This window comes from Anser brachyrhynchus, assembly GCF_964034855.1.
Source record: "Anser brachyrhynchus genome assembly, chromosome: 3".
Taxonomy (NCBI): domain Eukaryota; kingdom Metazoa; phylum Chordata; class Aves; order Anseriformes; family Anatidae; genus Anser; species Anser brachyrhynchus.
Genome location: NC_137696.1, coordinates 75,339,797 through 75,360,331, shown reverse-complemented (window position 1 = coordinate 75,360,331; position 20,535 = coordinate 75,339,797). Strand labels below are relative to the sequence as shown.

At 35.8% G+C, this 20,535-nt stretch overlaps 1 long non-coding RNA gene across 1 annotated transcript in view; it reads left to right on the top strand.

The window, feature by feature from the left end:
• Window positions 1–20,535, top strand: part of LOC308192874 — an 82,233-nt gene that overhangs the window by 38,631 nt on the left and 23,067 nt on the right. The window lies entirely within an intron of this gene.

Sequence of the window (20,535 nt, the reverse complement as noted above, 5' to 3'; positions counted from 1 at the left end):
CTTTGTGAAATTAAAAAAAAAAAAAAGAGGGAGAGAGAGAGAGAGTCAAGCACCTACCAGAAAGACCTACCCTGTCTGAATGTTTAACCACTTTATGGGCTTTACTGCTACCAGGCCTAATTCACACACTCATGCGATGAACAGGTTTGTTTTGCATGAATATTTTGTGTGTTCCTTTTCTCATACTTTACCCTGAGTCTGCCCCTTGAAAAATGTCCTAGGTCTCCAATTTTTATTCCTAAATAAAACTCATAGTGTGTAATTGTGGGAGCCATAATGGAATATGTGATATCTCTCTGCTTTCTTGCTTAGCAGGAATACCAAATGGTAATTTCCACAGACAAACTGGAGCTTGTGGTTATTGAGAAATCTACTTTTATGCATCTCAATGATTTTGATATACATGACTTATATGAAATGTATTTTATTTGTATGTGTGCTACTATTGCAGCATTTTTATTGACTTTCAAAGTAAAAAGTCTGAGCTATTTTTTTCTCCCAACCTGTGAAATTTTCTAGAGAACATTTGGCTTGGAATAAAAGCTTTACAGTAGTTTAAGAACCAAGTTTCTTTGAAACTGAAATAACATTATGCCTAGACCTCATCAACTTGAATATGCAGAAAAAAAATGCAGTGAATGATCCAGATGTCTAACCAATTTGAGAAAAAAAGTGATAATGAGAACTATTTTGGTGTCAAAGGAAACTTTGCAGTGTTGATGTGTCTTTCTATGAGGGACAAAGATTCAATCTAGCTAACAGGATATTATTCTGAGTCATTTTGACAAACAATTAGCTAAGATATATGAAATAATAGTAGTAGCAAATTCATTAATAAACAGCAAAGAGCTATCATATTCCCTAGTTCCTTACATTGTAATTCCTAATTCTGAGTGCAGGTACAGCAATGATATCTCTACTTTTAACCTGTGGTTGTCCTGAATACTTTAACATTACTACAGCTCGATCCCCTGTTTTCTTATATATACTGTAATCACATATAAGGGTATTGGCTATTCTTATAAGCTTTAAGACTTATAAAAGAGACAGCCCTAACACCAAGGCAAAGTTAATAGCAAATCTGGGTTTGCACGTATGTTACCAAGAAAACTTACCACTTAGGGCTCTTCACAGAAAGTAGGTATTCTCAAGAAAAGAACAAATGAAGCAACAGTTCTAAGATGACAGTTTTTATACTCACTTTGAAAATAAACAAGGAAAAAAAAAAGAAAAAAAAAAAGAGCAACAAAATAAGCAGTCTTCTGAAACACTAGGACACTTGAAAGTGAGCATTATTCAAAGGACCCGTTCTTCTGCCTGTGTTTGGCAGAGACACTGTGGAAACATATGACCTTTTACATACTCATAGGGAGAAAGATGAGTTCCTGCAAACAAAACAAAGGCATTCTCAATAAAATTAACAGGGGAGAGAGTCAACGCTGAGAAATCCCAGTCTAGTATTTGCTCATCTGGAAAAAATCTAGGCATCAGATTTTTTTGATTAATAATATTTTTAATATACATTAGACAAATTAATATTTCTCATATTATAGGAGAGGACAGTTGTTTCTTAAAACAAGATTGAGTTCTGCTTTACTGAAGTAAGTGAAACAGGCCAAGTGGGACTGTGGGAATACTACACAACATTTTCCATGGACATTCATCTGAATTTTTTTAATGAAATCACATTACTGATATCTGCTAGACCCTTTTGCTTTAGCTGCCACTTGTGTGGCCAAACATAAACCTGGTATAACTCTAGTTAATTCAGAGGTGTTCCAGTGGGATGGACCAGTCTACTTTTGGGTAATTTGGGGTTTATGAAAGAGGGACAAGCCAAAGGATTGGCTATTGAATGTTAAACTTCCTAAATGAGATCTTACATTCTAGATTTGTTTTTGATGACAAATTAGTCATATATATCATGTCTCCTTTCAGATTCAGTTGTTTTACTGGTTTGGCATATCTTGCACTTCATTTTCCTTATTATTATTAAAGAGAGAATTTGCAACAGAATGAGCAGTTTCTGTTAGTCACAAAGAATATACCTAGCCCTATTTCCCTGGGCTCCAAGAAGATCTAGTCCTGTTCTTACTGTTCTGAGTCACGTGTAGTAGTACCTATACTTATCTGTGTGCTTTGATCCCTGAGAATGTGTACTATATGTGAGCTTTCTTGGATTCTGCTTGAATAAATATGTTTTAAAATCACTTCTCTTTTCCACTCTGACATGCTAACCTGTGATCTAACACTGTTATACCAGTCTTAAAGGAAATCTCTGGAAAAATGGCATATCTCACTATATCACTGTACTTTGAGTTGTTGGCCCTGCTATTTCATCTATTAGTTCTAGAAAACAATAGTATTTTGTGTTGTGTTTATTTATTTTTTCTTAAATTTATTTTAAGTTCCTGAGGACAGTTCATCAGTCTCAATGACACCAAACAGCTTTATAGTTAATATTTCATATGTGCAGAAACACTAAAGGACTGTGTGTGTACATTTGCTACAATTTCATCAGTATATAACTGATACATGCTGATATATAATGCATACATATGACAATATATGCATTTAACAAAGCTAAGTTTGTATGTCTAAACATGTAAAGCAAATACCCCCAAACACAGGCATTGTGAGTGATCATGCAAATATATCCTAGCTTTACACTTAGATTTGATGTTTAGAGAATTCATTTAAACAAATTCCATTCTAGATGGGCTTTCAAAAGGGTCTGAATGTGTTAGGTAACAATATTCACTAAAATTCAGTGTCAAGAAACTTAACTTCCTCTGAAAAATGTGAACGCATCTCTGTTACAGTGTTATATTACTAGTCCATTCTTGTTTATTTGTCAGATGGAATTAAGTTTAGGGATAAGTGACAGTCTGCCTGTTCATTCAAGTTTTAATTTCCCAAGAATCCTATGTTTTATTTAACTTACCATAAAAATGTAAGAGTTATTAGACTGCATAGCACACAAAGAAGGCAGCCTGCCTCTTACTGGCACGCAAGAGTCAGTGTTTCAAAGAAAACCACTGTAGAACATTTATCCAAATGTATAATATCAAGAAATAAATCTGTCCCCTCGTCTTCCTTTCAGGCAAAATGTTTAGGCCCTGGGCTATACAAAATGCTTTCACCTTTGGAAAGTCCTTAAAATAAGTGTCAACCAGGATCTAAAATTTTGATTCATGCATAGAAAGGTTTTCCAGACCTTGTTTTAAAATTCCACTTCTCCCTCTGCTCCATGTCTCTGAAAGAGGAAATCACATGTTCTGATTTCACTTTCCCCACACAAAGGAATGGAGAAGGGCCAACACTGAGGTTCCTTCACTGACATTCTTATTTGAAACAACTTTTTTTTATTATTATTATTATTTTTTAATTTTATCTGATCACTGGAATTTTGTGGCTAAGTTTGATTTACTTTGGTTTACAGATTTCAGTTATCTCCCCTCTTTCTCATATCAGAAAATTCAATTCCCTGAGCTGTTATCTCCTCAAGAGCTTGCTGGCAATCTAAAACCATAACTGCAATAAAACATCTCTGTCTCTTGCACTTAAACACATGCACACACATACACATGAGCATGTGTCCTAGAAACCCAGTGCTTTATTTGCAGTGTGCCAAAAGACTTGAGATTCATTGAGTTCCAACATCTTTTTTTTTTTTTTTTTTTTCTTACCTGATTTTGGCACGCTTAAAACCCTGGAAAGTCACAATTTACTTTCCAAATAGTCATCCTGGACTGCTCAGAAGCAGAGCTGTACAACAGGATATCCAGCTATTGAGGGCTGCTGTCACAGGTGGCCAGCAGTGCAGCTGCAAAGAGCTTCCTGCCAGGAGGGCAGAGTGGGTCCACAGGAAGAAATGTTCCTTTCCTCTTCCAATCTGTTTTCAACTATAAAGGAAGGCCCAGCTCACACTCCAGCGGATCTGCCTACGCAGCGGTTCTCAGTTGGAGCAAAATCTTTGTTAACATTTCTAACAATCACTGTCCAAAGGGGACCAGGCCCTTTGCAGGGCTACAAACAGCAGAGAGCCCTACCTTCAGCGTAGAGCTGTTCTTGAGAAACAGCTCAACTTGACTGTATCACTCTTGTACATAATTGTATCACCATTTAGAGTTCACTTAAAAGCAGTCAGGGATGTGAAGAAAAAAAAAGGGGGGGAAGTGGAAAAAAAAAAAAAAAAAGAACAGCTGCCTTTTTCTTGATACCACAAGTAGGCAATTCATGTTTCCTCTTTTGTCCTGCAGTCAACCATAAAAACACTTACAAGAGCAAAATTGCTTTCAATCAATTGTGCATTTTTATTAAAGAAGGAAGGAGTCAGATGTTTCTATCCATGAATTTTACAGGCTGACACTTCAAATCATAAACACAGAAAGCTAGGTTAAGGAAAACCAATAGGGAAAAAAAAAAAAAAAAATCAGTAAACATGCAAAAGTTCACTGTGTCATGGAGTACCAAATCTTATTTCCAATGACATCTTGTGCTAAAAAAACACCAGGAATGGAGACTGGGGATGGTTGGTGATGTTTTGGAAAACTGTTTTAGTCATTTAAAATTTGTACTGAGACTAAAGGCAGTTGAAAAAAGAGGTTTTCTCTGAGCAGACAAGAAGCTAAACATTTTCCTGGAATGTGCACAGGGCTCATCTATCTAATGTGAAGTGTGAATGTAAATATATTCAGGACTGGAGCCTTAATCACAGAACTGCAGGATCTCTGATATTGAAAGGGATCTCTGGAGGTCATCTGGTCTAATCTCCCTGCTCAAGCAGGGACACCCAGAGCTGCTTGCACAGAACCATGTCCGGACAGGTTATGACTATCTTCAAGGAGGGAAACTGCACTACTTCTCTGGGCAACCTGTGCTTGCTCACACTCACAGTAAAGGAGTGCTTCCTGATGTTCAGAGAGAACCTCCCGTGTTTCAGTCTGTGCCCATTGGCTCTTGTCCTGTCACTGGGCACCACTGGAAACCTAATGCCTAAACCTAATCAGCAAGATCACAAGAAAAAGTTAGACTGATGTCAGTGGGTTTTCTAGACTTGATCCTACAAACTCAAGTGGCTGAAGCCAGCACCATGGACTTTTATCCATAAGTGGTTCTGTATTCTTCTCTACTAATAAGACACTACTCCATTTCTGCGGCTCTGAAACTTATAGTGCAAAAAATTTTTATTCTCTCAGATTCAATAGGTGAATTATCTATACCCCAAAATAGCTAATCTCAATCTGCTGGGGTTGTTAGAAAAGTAACACATAGTCATTATTTCTAAAAAGGTTGCAATGAAGACCAGTAATTCCTAGAGACAATCTGGGAAGGTGAAAAATATCTTAATGGATTTACTGAGCACAATCAATTTCTTTTATGATTAAAGAGTTCCCTCTGTCAGCATTTGCCACACTCATCATTGAAAATTACAAAATATGACTCCTGGTGAGGTTATATTCCTAAAGCACACAGACATGGATGGCCTTACCTTATTATCCGGGAAAGCTGTCTGATAAAAATACTAAAGAAATATAATTTGTGAAACATTTACATCAGGTTGCTCTGTTGTTGCTTTTTGTTTGTTTGTTTTTTTGTTTGTTTGTTTTTATTATTATTATTTGTGTGTGTTGTGTTTTTTTCTTTCTTTTTAATAGAAAGCTTAAATATAAGCTGAATTACTTCACAAAAGCTGCATGAACACTATTAATACAAGAAGAATTATTTGTCATTTGATAATAAAGTACATGACAGAAATATTTAAGCATCAATGAGGTAAAAACACCCATTTACCCAACAAATAGGAACCGTTACTATATTCTTTGATTCTCTCTACTGTAATTTTAGAAAACAGTGTTACATAATGATGATTATTTGCTAACTTATAATACATTATCCCCCACTTTCTCTGAGAAATAAAGCAAAATTGCTGTTTTTCCTTCTCACTCTGTAAATATTAAGCACCTATCAGCTAGTCTTATCTTGTCATAAACAAATTAACACTGTAAATCTGAAGATTATCTATTCACATTCTCATCCTCACACCTTAGTTGTCTGGCATTCAGATCCCAGGAAAATATACAGCACTATGAAATCCCATGTTTTAGAGGTAATGAGGCTCTAGATGATGTTTTGTAACTGAAAAAAGTTTTGAAGACTCCTTCAAAATATGCTGAAACTCAGTTTTGCAAATTCACATGGAATATGTGAGACAGAGCCTACCACAAAGACTGATGAAAGGATCTGAGGTTATACATAGGATAACCTTAATTTTCAGCATAGTACTTAAAAATGTTCTTCAATTCCATTGAAATCAGAAGGTTTAAAATTTGTTTTTAAAATACCTTTCACAAAAAGAAAAAGCTTGCTTTAAAAATTTGCAATTATCAGATTAAACGCTGAGAATACCTTCTGAATTAACTCTGAAGTTCTCGAAATGCTGATCATTGTACCCACTTGTTTTGAGATTTGTAACCTTGCTGCTGTCTTTGTGATGAGACACAACAACTACCCAACCAGCTTGGTGCACCTGACTGACTGGTGCAGCCAGTTTTGTCCTCATCATCATTTCAATATGATCATTAACAGATTTTAATGGATAATAGCTAGGCTAGTAATCATGCTTTATTAGTCACATGATTATGTTGTTATATTGGAAAAATAAGAAATTTACCACACAGAGTTTGAGGTTCTTTTACCTATTTTCCAGTATATATATACAAAATAAAAAAATATTTTCCACTATATATATATATATAAAATAATAAAACAAAATTAACGTTATAGAAGGAGGTTATATCCTTTTTGCTCAATAAGGAAAATAACAGAAAAAAAAACCCACAACATTTTGTTTGGGGGAAAAATGTTAGAGGTCATTAGTTTAGTCAAGCTGCACCAAGCACACTAGAGCATGACAAATGCAAACATATTCAACCCAGCTCACCAGTCTGTGACTCACAGTCATCCCGTAAATTATCTAGAGTATGAAATTTAATATCAAATATATTTCATACTAAGCCATTGGGTCAACAAACACATGAGAGAACATTCTAACTCTAGCATCTCAAAACTTCCCAAATATTATAAACTCAATCCACTAAACGAAAATTATTAGAGGATACTACTATATCACTGGAAAAAATAATCTTCCTTATCATTTTTTGTAAAAGATCATTTAATTCACTTGGTACAAATCAAGGAAAACAGACTAGTATGGAAATTATTCATGTTCTGTAAGATATAATCATGAACCTCTTTTGCAGAATTAATTAACCTTCAGTTTCACTTTGGAAAGATAGTAGAATTTAATGACTCTCCCAGATCATCTCTTCAGTGAAGCCTACTGGGAATTAAGAAAGCCTGCTCATCTGAAAATATTATAGTTGGCAGGCTATTGCAACTGCCTAATCTTGAGGTTGCATGACACTTTGCATTATAAAGCCTTTTTTTCATTTCAGGCACTAAAAAATATATAGCACTTTGGCAGAAGACATCTACATCTTCATACAGATTATACAGTTCAGCCTATGGACTGAAAATTGTCAGCCCTTCCATAAAGTTGAGACTTAGGCCCGCTGACCACTGAAACAAATACTGAACAAACTATTTAAAATAATAATAATAATAAAACACTAATGATGTCCAGCAACGGTGTGACAGTTAGATTTTTCATTTTTTGCTGCTCCTCAAACTGCACATAAATCAAACAAGCCTTTCAAGGGTTCTTTCTCTCCCTCTCTTCCCTGCCTCACCCTTTCTCTCTCCTCTCTCTCTCTCTCTCTCTCTCTGTTACTCTTTTAAACTTATAAATCTGGAGCAATTCACTGAAATGAAGTCACGTCAGAATTGCAGTAGTATCACTGATAACATATTCTGGGCCAGTGGGAGTTGAGTTTTGCCAGCTGGTCCTACTGTTAAGACGAATTCCTAGCCTGAGTGACATGGTGGATTTACAGGAGCTTTACATTGCTCCTTTGAAATTGAAGATTGAGATCATTTTTTTCTTTGAAATGTAAGAGTGAGATATTTTTCATATAATGAAAAGAGAGATATTATCCTTTACCTTATTAACAGTTTTCAATTATTTTCACTCTTGAGCATTGCTTTGCCCTGATCACATTACCCTGAAAAGTGTCCAGGTTTGGCCCTCTCAAATGCATACTTAACTACTCTTTCCAGCTTGTCTGATGAGTGAGACACTTTTCATCAAGTGTGGAAGAAATCTACAGTTAGTATCCTTACATTATTTTTCATTAGTTTTATTCATTAAATCTTAGCAGAGAATAAGAACAGAGACTGTGTATCACTTCCAGAAAACAAATGACAATCAAATGAAAGATCAGCTTAGTGTTAGAACACAATACGTCCACATCAAATTGAGTTTTTAAATTCCTGAGAACAGTGTAAGGCAATTCTCCCCCTGAGGGTCAAAGAAAATAAAACGTGTGTGAGGAAATGCTATAATAAACTGGTAATATATTTCCATAGGGGGTATGTAGGAATGTTCCATACATCCTCCTAAGATGGCAGTAAACCAGATTTAATAGCAGAAAGTAAGCCATTGCCATAGTGGGGGAAAAAAAAAAAAAAATTAGCTGCATGACGGGGATGGAGGCCCAAGCCCCAGACTTGGTTTTCTGTTGAGAGACACTGTCAGCGGTGCATGGGTTACTGCCCAGGCTGAATGACTGCTGTTGGCATAGAAGGAAGATCAGAGCTGTATTGGTCAGTTGGCTGAGTGACAGGCATTTACTCATCACGCTCTCTGAGAACGTAATGCAAGCTACATCTACGTTAAATATCTGTTCTGACAGTAAGTGACTCTGCTGATTGCAGAAATTTCTGGTGGTCTGCAAAAGCTGGATAGCCACATAGGAATGGCTCTTTTTATTTTCCTTTTTTTTCCTTGTCTCTAATTTACATCAAAATAAACTAATAACAAAAAAAGTATGTAACTTTTTAACACAGACCTACCACTGGTGTAGAACTGCATCCTAAAGGAAGAAAGAAGCAGAATATTTTACCTCTATTCTGGTTTAAAAGCAGGTTTTCCAGTCTGTAGGATTTTTTTATTATTATTTTATTTTTTTTTAACTGGATTGGGTCACAACCAATTGTCTCTGATATTTCTAAACACTAATCACACATCGGATAGCTACTCAGAGGAACTGATTCTTACCCTTCACTGCTAATATAATAAGCTAATGGCACCCGAGGGAGTCCTTACCATGCTCTGTTAGGGCTTGAGACCTCAAGCTTAAAAAGTTCCCAGAACAGTGCCTGACCTGCCTGATGATCAAAAGGTTTTGCTCCTAAACTTGCCTGAGATAGCGGAAGGTTTTCTGAACCTTTAACAGTCCAGTACAGCCATTCTGGCTTTTCACAATGTTTTCATCCAACTCTAATTTGCTCTATAGTGAACTTACAGAGACACAGATTGTGAGGTTTCTTGCCTAGCTTGCTTTCTGTGCCTTGCCATTGGTAAATTTAAGGCATACTTAAACCCATGGCAGCCTTTTCCCTGTACCCTCATGACTGGCATCTGGGATGCAGGAAACATCTGCTCAAATTCTCTCTTTCCCGGAGGTTATTCTTCTCCCCTACCACAGTCTCCAGCATGGGTATACTCTGAAGAGGTGAGGGAAGGGAAAAAATTGTCTTAATTTTGTACTGCTGCACACTTGTTGCTCTTAAACTTTGCATTCCTGTTTTACATTATGTTTTGAGGCAAGTCATTCTCGTTCTATACTGTTTACAATTGCTGCTATGCTGAACATGCAATCCTCAGCTGGATTTAATTCCAAATACCAGCACAGGACACAAAGAGAAAAATAAAACAAAGAATTTCCATTTATTTCAGCATATGCTCATTCAGAATCAAATGGATTCCTTCAGGTTTCCAGTCCCTGAGATATAAGGGTTTACTTATAAATATTTAAGGGTCTCTTTTTAGGAATATTGCTAGCCTGGTTTGTTATGATGGCACACACTGAAAAAGAAGGCTAACTATAAAGCGGACAATCTTGGCTGCAAAAGTAAGTGGATGCTAGTAGTAATGAAAGTTTAGTACTTGTTCAGACATGCTTTAAGGACTTATGAGTAAAGTTGCCACATTCTGAAAGTGAGTATGTAACATGGGCTTCCTTTCTTCCTTCTCCTCCCCACTCCTTTTCTCATATTTGTCTTTGCAATTGGTCACTAGTGTTATTGGTCATTTTGGAAATAGAATAGAAACAAACACCAGTTAGTCTGCAGGAGGCCAGAGAACCAAATTCTGGTTATCAATTCAGTGATTGTTAATAAGGTTATTCATACTGGAAGGCTGTACTGGGGAAAATGTTTTACAGCACGTAAATAAGAAAAGGTCCATTGGGTTGGAGAACTTGTTATCTAAGGGGAAAGAACAGAGAAAAAGAGAAAGAACAGAAAATGGTTTTAAGCTGTTGAAGAAAAAACATGATTTTTTTTTATTTTTTTTATTTTTTTTGACAAAGTACTGATTATGGCCAACATGAGTAGAAATAAATGTCACACCAATTGACTCTAGTTGTGACCCTTTGAATTTATGATTAACTGATTGGTAGATCTGATAGTTATAATATCTATCAGTGCCTGTAACTGCAAAAGCAACTGCAAATGAAAAGTTTTCTGACTGGTGAAATGAAAGACCACTGACATTTTCTGATTATAATCGCATCCTCAATTGTTACATTCTTGTGGGTTTTGGTTCTTTTATTCCCTTTAATCGTGCCATGATATTGCCTCATATATTTAAATAAGGAATTTATTTTCATGATTACATTGTTTTAAGAAGGAGAGAAAAATGCCAAGTCAGCAACACTTAAAAAAGTTATATAGGGTATTTATTATAGCACACTGAGTCAGAAACCATTAGTATTACCTTTCCTGAGCTTAAAAATTAGATGAAAGAATGAAAACAACTAAACACTTGGGAATAATGCACTTAACTACCAGCTGCTAGATATATACAGTACAGGCACATACAACTCAGAATTTACAAAGAGAACCTAATCCCCTTACCTACTCCAAAAGATGGAGGTCAAATGAATTAAATGATGTGAACAAGCAGACAAAGTGATGATCACCTGTTAAAAGATACAGCTATAAACAAGACACCATCTGGTACTCCTGCAGAAGAATTTCTATGTACATTGTCTTGCAAATGAGTTTCCTAGAGCTTCCTGAAAAAGTGAAATGCCTCAGACTGAGTCCCTTAAATTGGTCAGGTACTGCTACACCATGTGAATTAAATCCAGCTAGTGATATCTAAGTTTATTAGTATCACTCTCTATCTTGTAGATCATCTTTTACACATGATCTAAAAAGACACAAAAAACTTGATTTTACCATTTTTTAAATTATAATTTTATATTAAAATGTCTGAAATGAATTCTCTGTATATTTACATTAAAAATAAAACAGAAAGTCCTTAGGTGGATTTAATCAAAGTGGCTGCTTTCAAGGAAGTATACAGATTTTACACTGCCAATGACCACCACACTTCCAATATTTTATATCTGCTTGTTTGAGCGCTGGGACACAGAATGTTTGTGATATCAGAATGGACAGAAAATTACATATAGAATATGTAACATATATAACATGTAACAATACATAACATAAGGAAGAGATTTGCTAATAAAACTATTTTTGAAAAAAACAAAATTACTTTTAATCAATTATAAATACTCCACTATTTAATCAATTTTATGGTCTTTCTTGGTTTACATCAGCGTATAGAGAGATTGAGTCCACACCATTTAAAATTGTTTGTTTTTGATTGTTTGCTTATCTTGTTCTCAAACTCTTATCGAATGAAAAGTATTTCAGCCTTAGTAAAAAATTTAACATTTTTCCACCAGTGCAGGTAAAGTTACTTTTTTGTTTATTTAAAGACAAACAAGGAAAAAAAAAATTAAAGAGAATGATCTTATGACTTAAAATGTTCTTTCTGTGGGAATTTCTTATGCTACCCCCAGCGGGCTAGTGCTCCACATTTATTTTTTTTTTTTAACCCAAAAGCAGAAAAAATAAACAAACACATAAAACAACAAAACAAAAGAAAACAAACAAGCAAAAACAAACATCATTTGGAAACTTTTCTTCCCATCATCAAAAAAGGTACATCACTAGCAGCAGGGAAGTGATTTGCAGTGTGTAAGATATTAATTGATTACTTTTTTCAGTTTGAAGAATATATCATGATTTACCTAGATATTCTGATATGAAATTTTAATTTATCATTCCCTTCCCTCAACAAAAATCTAAAGAACAATTTTACACAGATATAGAAATAGTTGGAAAATGGAATTTCTGATTCATGGGGAAATCTGAAGGTTTAAATCTCATTTTATGTTCAGAACCGGGCCAAAATGAAACCACAGAGCAGCAACTTATATAAAGTATTTTGTCTAAAAACTTAAGGAAATTAGTGTCTCATTTTGCATTTTTTTTTGTTTCAGCTATTACATTAGTATTGTGTTTGATTATATTACTAAAAATAAAATAGCATTTGAACCTTAAAAAAACAAAAAAAAAGTTTAACTTTATGAAATGCATAAATAGATAAATAGAATTTATCCTATATCCATTATGATGGAAATTTTGAAGTTGTGGAACTACTTGAAGTTGTTGACACAAAAGTAAAGCATGTTCTGCTGAAATGTTTCCTATATTTGAAATTCATGTTGTGAGAATACTTTTAAAGTCAATTCTTGCTTTATGGTCTTTCATGTTTTATGATCTTCCCAGAAGACCACAGCTGAAGTCAGAATGGACCTGCAAAATCATTAAGAATGTGAATTAATATTTGAAGGAAAAGTAAAGAAATCTCCCAGAATGTATCTATTTCTCCATTGCTGGTCTAAAGTGAAGTGTACTGAATTTCACTGAGTACAGAGACACATCTTTAAGTTGTCAAATCCCTTTGCACACATGAGTAGCTTTATTCAGAATTCCCTCAAAACAGTAGAAAGCTTCAGTCTCCAAATCATCAAGCAAACTCTCATTTGTGCTCCAGCAATAGATCAAGGAAACACTAAAACAAGTGGGCCTGGATCCAGCAGGCTATGAGTAGGCTGTGAAAATACTAAAATTCCTTGGGATTCACTTCTTATTAGTCATCAATATATACCAGCTCCTAAAATAACATGCTTGAAAGAACACGACACCTTTTTTTTTTTTTTTTTGTCTTTAATACTTTGCTAGTTATACCTGAAGTGAGTGACCACAGATCATCAAATCTTGCCCAGACTTATAGTCTTCTCTTATTAGAGAGAAATGACTCACTTTATCTTCAAGGCTTTGGGAAATTTTCAGTGTCTTCTATAAAATTAATTTAACATCTTCTGGGAGTAAAGACCAGGAGGAAAGGAGGTATGCAGAAGTACACATTGCTCAGCACAGTTCCTTGCCCTCCATTTGCCCATTGCTATGAATCTCCTATATCTGTTTAGTTCTATGCATGCCCTCCAAGGTATGGAAAGCTGTTCTTAAGAATACAATAGATACAGATGGTTTGACAAGAAGTCTCTGGCTTCATTTGTATTCATATTTGATTATAACAGGTCATTCAAAAAGAAAGAAAATACTGTGATGATTTCTTAGCTCTGTTTGCCTCTAATATGATGAAATTCCATGTGTTTTTTATTTTATTTTTTATTTTTTCCCCTTTACTTTTATCCAACCACTGATATTTTTAGGCAGAGTACACACAAATGTAAGGAAACACTATCATCTAATATATTGTCTTAACAAAAATGAAAGCAAACAAACAACAAAAACAAAACCACATTCAATTAGCCAGTGAATACAAATCAACAATAAGAAACACTAATTTATTTACATGACATCATGCAGAAAGATTAATTCTGTCTGGAATACAACCAACCCCCCCGGGGAGCTTATCTACAGTTTTCAGTGGAGGAAATTATATATATATATATTATGTATATGTATTTATTATATATATGTAAAATAAAAAAACATCAGTCGTTTTCACAACTCTGACCTAAGATCTCTGTTGCTGTATCTTGCTGTGTTTTTAATTCATTTTACTAGACCCAACAGCAGGTGTGAGGCAATTGAAAACAATGTACAACTGCATCATTTCACTTCCATGTGAACTTCTGCTGTTTGCATTCTTGGAGAGGAATTAGTTTGAGGTTAACAACATTGTCATGTTAACAGGCTGTTTGTCATAGCTGAGCATTAGCCAAGGTTAGCCACTCAAAGCCTTAATATGCCAAAGTGTGTGCACAATCTTTTTAAAGAAAAACAAGCAAACAAAGACAGCAGATCTGAAATAAGTATTATTATCCAAAGCAGGTAATTTTGAAGTTAAACTTTTACTTTTTCATTGCTGGGAGAGAGGAAAGTGAAGTTACTAAAACATTCAGGACAATCTTGCTTCTTTAGAAGATGCAATAATTTTTTTTTTTGTACACTCACAATGCTCTAGGTGTACAGGCAACAGAAGCATGAAGGTTCCAGGATGTGCAATGAGGAATCCAGCTACATATTATGCTGTTTTTCAAAAGGCTCTGAACACTTCAAAAACACAGAGGATCTCTGGTGAGGAAATACAGGAATATAACACTTTTGACAACAGAGTCCACAGCCAGTTGAGATGTTTGGCTTTTTGTGCTGTGCATTTCTACAGACCATACGTAACTGCACAGAATGGGTTGGATGTATACGATTAGAGGTCTTATATACACGACTAATGAAAGTGTTCTGGGCTACTCAATACTGAAGTGCATGGCCTCGATCTCAGCCTCGATTTATAGGTCCAAGGAGAAGTGTGTATAAGCTAGAACTGTGTTGAGCCATGTGGAGAACCACAGGTGAAATCATTCTGTCTAGGGAGGCTCCAGCTTGGAACGAATGGCAAGAACAAGTGCTGACATTTTTGCCACACAGATCTGACAGGCTTGGTGACTAAAAGATTTAATTGATGCTATATGATTGGTTCCATGCACTACAAATTTATTACTGCCTGAGTTCCAGTCCAAGTCACCATCTTCTTCTGCACTCCATGTGACATTCTCATCTTGTTTCTTTGGGTGCTATGCAGTCACAGGCTGGGTAACTGTTTCGAGGTTTTACTTGACCTCATGAAAAACATATGAAAAATTTTACAGGGCTAGAAGAATTTGTCAGAATGGGAGTAGAGCAAGTGGATGTTCACTGACCTTGCACATGAAGCTGTCAGAGCACTGCTGTCTCTTGTTACCTGGCATAGAATTGAAATATTGGAGAATAAAGAGGGACTGAAGTGCCTATATATTGGGGACAAGAAATGGGTTTTAAGATTGTCTTGGTCTTCAGACAATCTCTTACAAATGTATAAAACAGCTGGTTGGTCAGTTGGTGCTGAGTATGCTAAATACTCAGTGCTCTGCTTTGTAATATTCACATTTTTGTCAGTAGCTTTTCATTAAGCTAAGTTCCATTCAGCTGTATTCAAATGTAGTCCAGATGACTGTCCATTGCAGGCTGTTAACTAAAGAGTCCATAAAGTACAATTTTTAGACCAGTTGGGTCTTTTCCATTAATCAGACTGCATAATCTTCCAATAACAAAGTAATGCTGATTTTATAGACTAATATATGAAACCTAATAATTCTCCATTCTGTTTAAGCTAACATATACTTTAGTATGGATTATGATCCCATCATTAGCAAGAGAAAATGGTAGTATTTTCAACATAACTGATACTGACAAGAAATATCAGTTCCTTTACATTTGCTTTTATTAATGATAGCTATATAAATTAATTGCTTTCACATTATATAGTTGAGTTGGCTCAAACATTCTGACACAAGAAAGCCATTTGTGCTAGACTTGAATCTATTTATCATAGACAGAAAGACCCTGAAGTTTCTCTCTGCCTGGCTATAGTAATTCAGGATTGTTCATCTGTCATGTTTTTCAAAAAGTTTTGGCAAATTCTTTGTTATTATCTGTTCTTTCTTGGGTCTTTCTTTCATTATTTTTCAATAAGCCACTTAAGGTATAAAGATACTATGCTTTCCATCTTTCCAGCAGTTTTCCATTAGAGGATATGTTTACAAACTGAAAAATACTTTCTAGCTAGTATCCATATATGTTACACTACAAGCAGAAGCAAAATAATCAAAAAGTTCAGAACGATCCAGTAGATACAATTTCCAGATCTTGGTAATGAAAACAAGACAAGAAAGATTGTATTTGACATGAGCCAGCAGTACATGCTTGCAGCCCACCAGGTCAACTGCATCCTGGGCTGCATCAAAAAAAGTGTGACCAGCAGGTCGAGGGAGGTGATTGTCCCCCTCTACTCTGCCTTCATGAGTCCCCACCTCGAGTACTGCATCCAGGTTTGGGGCCCTCAGCACAAGAAAGATGTGGACTTGCTAGAGAGAGTCCAGAGGAGGGCTACAAAGAAGATCAGAGGACTTGGAGCACCTCTCCTATGAAGGAAGGCTGAGCAAGCTGGGAACGTTCAGCCTGCAGAAGAGAAGGCTTTGGTGAGACCTCATTGCAACCTTTCAATACTTAAAGGGATCTTATAAAAAAGACGGAGAAGGACTCTATCTACTCAGGTAGATAATGATAGGAGAAGGGGGAATGGTCTTAAACTAAAAGAGCATAGATTTAGACTAGACATCAGGAGGAAATTCTTCACAGTAAGGGTAGTGAGACACTGGAACTGGTTGCCATGAGAAGTGGTGGATGACCCATCCCTCAAGGTGAAGACCAGGCTGGATGGGGCCTTGACCAATCTGGTGTAGTGGATGGCATCCCTGTCTATCGCAAGGGAGCTGGAACTGGATTATCTTTAAGGTCCCTTCCAAACTGAGCCTTTCTGTGATTTGCAAAGTTAAGAATTGTCAATTGTAGAATCTCTTATGTTTGTGTTTATGTCTGCATACACATAAACACTGGGTTTGAGATTCTGTAGCCAAGTGAAATCTTTCCATTTAACTGTCTCATCATTGCCTTTATGAATACAGTTATACTGCAAATAAATAATACATAACTATAGTTTTCTTTTTACATTTTTGTTGCAGTGGTACTTGAAGCTAGTCATGGATCAATAGCTATCTTTCCAGATGCTGTAGGAAATCAGTGTAAAAGTATGTGGGTTATTTATTTATTTATATATTTATTATTAACAGTCTCAATTGTTCATGCCTGTCTTCAGGCATATCAACTTATTCTAACATTTATTTAGACAGCTCTCTGGGGTTAGTAGATTACTTCTCAGGAGTCAATAAAATGCAGCATATATATGTATATATATTATTTATATAATCTCAGCAGACTTTGACTCGAGTGACCCATAAGAAGGTCAATGTCATTCTGGCTTGTATCAGGAATAGTGTAGCCAGCAGCACCAGGAGGTGATCGTCCCCTGGTACTCAGCTCTGGTGAGGTCTGTGGACTGTGTTCAGTTTTGGGCCCCTCACTACAAGAACGACATCACGGCATTGGAGTGTGTCCAGAGAAGGACTATGAACCTGGTGAAGGGTCTGGAACACAAGTCTTATGGGGAGCGGCTGAGCGAACTGGAGTTTAGTCTGGAGAAGAGGAGGCTCAGGGGAGACCTTATTGCTCTCTACAACTACCTGAAAGTTGTGGGGAACTGGGGGTCGGCCTCTTCTCACAGATAACTACCGATAGGACTAGAGGGAATGGCCTCAAGTTGTACCAGGGGAGGTTCAGATTGGAAATTAGGATAAATTTCTTCTCAGAAAGAGCAGTCAGGCATTGGAACAGGTTTCCCAGAGAGGTGGTGGCGTCACTGTCCCTGGGAGTGTTTAAAGAAAGGTTGGACCAGGTTCTTAGGGACTTGGTTTAGTGGGTGCTATTGGTGGTAGGGGGAAGGTTGGACCAGATGATCTTGGAGGTCTTTTCCAACCCTAATGATCCTATGATTCTGTAACTCCAATGGGAAACTGAAAAATGTTGACATCAATGACATTTCTGCAGTAGTTAACAAAATGGTATTTGCAACATTCATTGAACAAAATCTCTCATTATCTTCCTCAGACTTCTTATGGCATTTTTATATCAATAAACTACTTTCTTGGGCAGTTTCTCAGCATGGGATTGGATAATGTGACATTAGCCTGGGAAAGAGATAGAAGTTGTTGTTTTCTTACTGTACACTGTTAATATGATCTGTTTTTAAATGTAACTTATTTTTTGTCTACATAATTAAAACATGTGAAGGAGGCAATCATCCCCTGAAACTATTTTCTAAACCATTTCTAAATGGAAAACAAATAGAAACACTACTTCCAGCAAATACATTTCAGCTGCCAAGGAATCTCAGGGATGAAGGGGTGTGATGAAATTTATATTTTTTAGTAGTGACAGAAATTTGTCAATATTTAATGGTGTCCTACGGAGTAATATGAAATAAGCCATATCAAGTAATTTTCTGATTATTCAAATAACATCACTGATGAAAAAAGGTTATAAAAAGGGACAGTTCTGTCCTCAGAAATGCATGGAGGAAGATTATGCAATGACATTGGTTGATTACTGTCTCCTAAGCAAGGGCTTCATTTGAACGTAAACACAGCTTTTGGAAATATAAAATTTCTTAAGGCATTTGTTGGTATAACATGAGGGAAGAAAATAGTCTGCTTTCTAGAATTTGAAGGTCAAGTTTAGGTTAGAGGTGATTGACTCTGTCAAGAAACAGGTCAGTTTTTGAATTAGTAATCCAAAGATATTGTGGAGCTGAGACTATCCAGTGGCAAGTTTTACAGAACAACTGGCACCAACAAAGTCTAACCTGTTACTAGCTGAAAGGCAGATTCCATTGCTGTCCTACAAATTAATACTCAGTTTTTCCAAATTAGTGGAAGATGTGCTAAGAATGAACAGCTAAAATATCCTGAACCTTTCTGAAATCCAAGTCTGAAACATGATTGCATTAAACAGTTAGAGATTTGTTGTAATCTGTTAGAGGAACTACAGCTTTTACATGAGTACATACATTTATAAATGTGTACATTTGACACAAAAATCATTATCTGAATAAAATGTACACAAAAGTACTGGTTACTAAAGTATGATTTTATCTATAAAAAAAGAAGAGTTTGTTAAAAGTAATAACTTAACCTCTATGCAAGAAAATAAAATGAGAAATACAGCCTAGCCCTAAGCATTATTATCCATTGAAACAAACTGTTTAGGGACCAGGTGAATTCTCCATCTCTCTGCTTTTAAATTGAAACAATTCATCCTCACTACTTGAATCAGAAATTTGAGCTCAATAGAAAGACAGAAAGGTCTGGGTTATGTATAAAGTCAGAGTTAAATACCTGATGTCCCATTTTTCCTCAGAATATTAAGTCTTGAAATTTGAAATTGAAGAATAAAAAAGTTATTTTAGCACCCAGACTTTTGCTGGGGCTCCACACAGAAGGTTGTGATGGATTTTGGGTACAACTGGCTTCTAAGAGGAGGCATAACTATAGAATTACAGAAAGACGATGTGGAAGGGACCTTTGGATGCCATATAGTCTTACATCCCAGTAGGAGTAGGATTACCACAAATGCTACATCAGATCAGCTTGTCTTTCCTTAAAAACATATTTATTTTTATTTTTTAATCTTGAAAAGCTCAAAAAATAAAAATAATAATAATTAAAGAAAGACTCGTGGGTAATTCTTGAAAACCTTCAAGGATGCAGACCCCTTAGTCACTCTGGGTAACCTGATTGCAGGGCTGCATGATTGTCCTGGGTACATAATTTTTTTATAATGTCCAACATGAGGCTCCCAAGATGCAAGCTCTGTTAGATTGTTTTGGAGCTACTAGTACTCTGTAGTTTTTCTTCATAATCTTTTTCGTTGTGCTTGTAGACAGTTAGATGACAATTATAGACAAATAAATCGCCCTTTAGCTTCTTCTTCATTGGGCTAAATCCTAGCTCCCTCAAATTATTTTTATTTTTTTATTTATTTTTTTTAAGCCACATTGCCCTGGCCTCTCTCCTGGCCAACTTGCTAGTTCTGCAGTTGGACTCTTTTACCTATAGAAGTCCCTTTAACTCAAGGACACAAAACTGGGTACAAGATTCTAGACATGGCCTCACCAGCAACACGTAGAGGGGAATAATAACTTCCCTTGATCTGATGTATATGTATCACATTTTATAAACTGATCTGGTTTATGTTTGTAGTGAGAGTGCATTGTCGGCTTATTTCCAGTCTGGCTTCCATTGTAATTCACGGGTCCTTCTCCCTGGGACAGCTACTCAAACAGTTGCTTGCCAGACTGTACCAATGCATACATATCTTCCTCCTTAGTGTAGAACTTCACATTGTATTATATTGTATTGTATTGTATTGTATTGCATTATATTATATTATATTATATTATATTATATTATATCATAAGATATAATATAATATAATAATTTTATTACATTATATTTTTATTGAGCCTCATAAGCATTCTGTTAACTTAATCCTTAACTTTAAAAGTGTTCTCTTAGATTGAGACTCTGT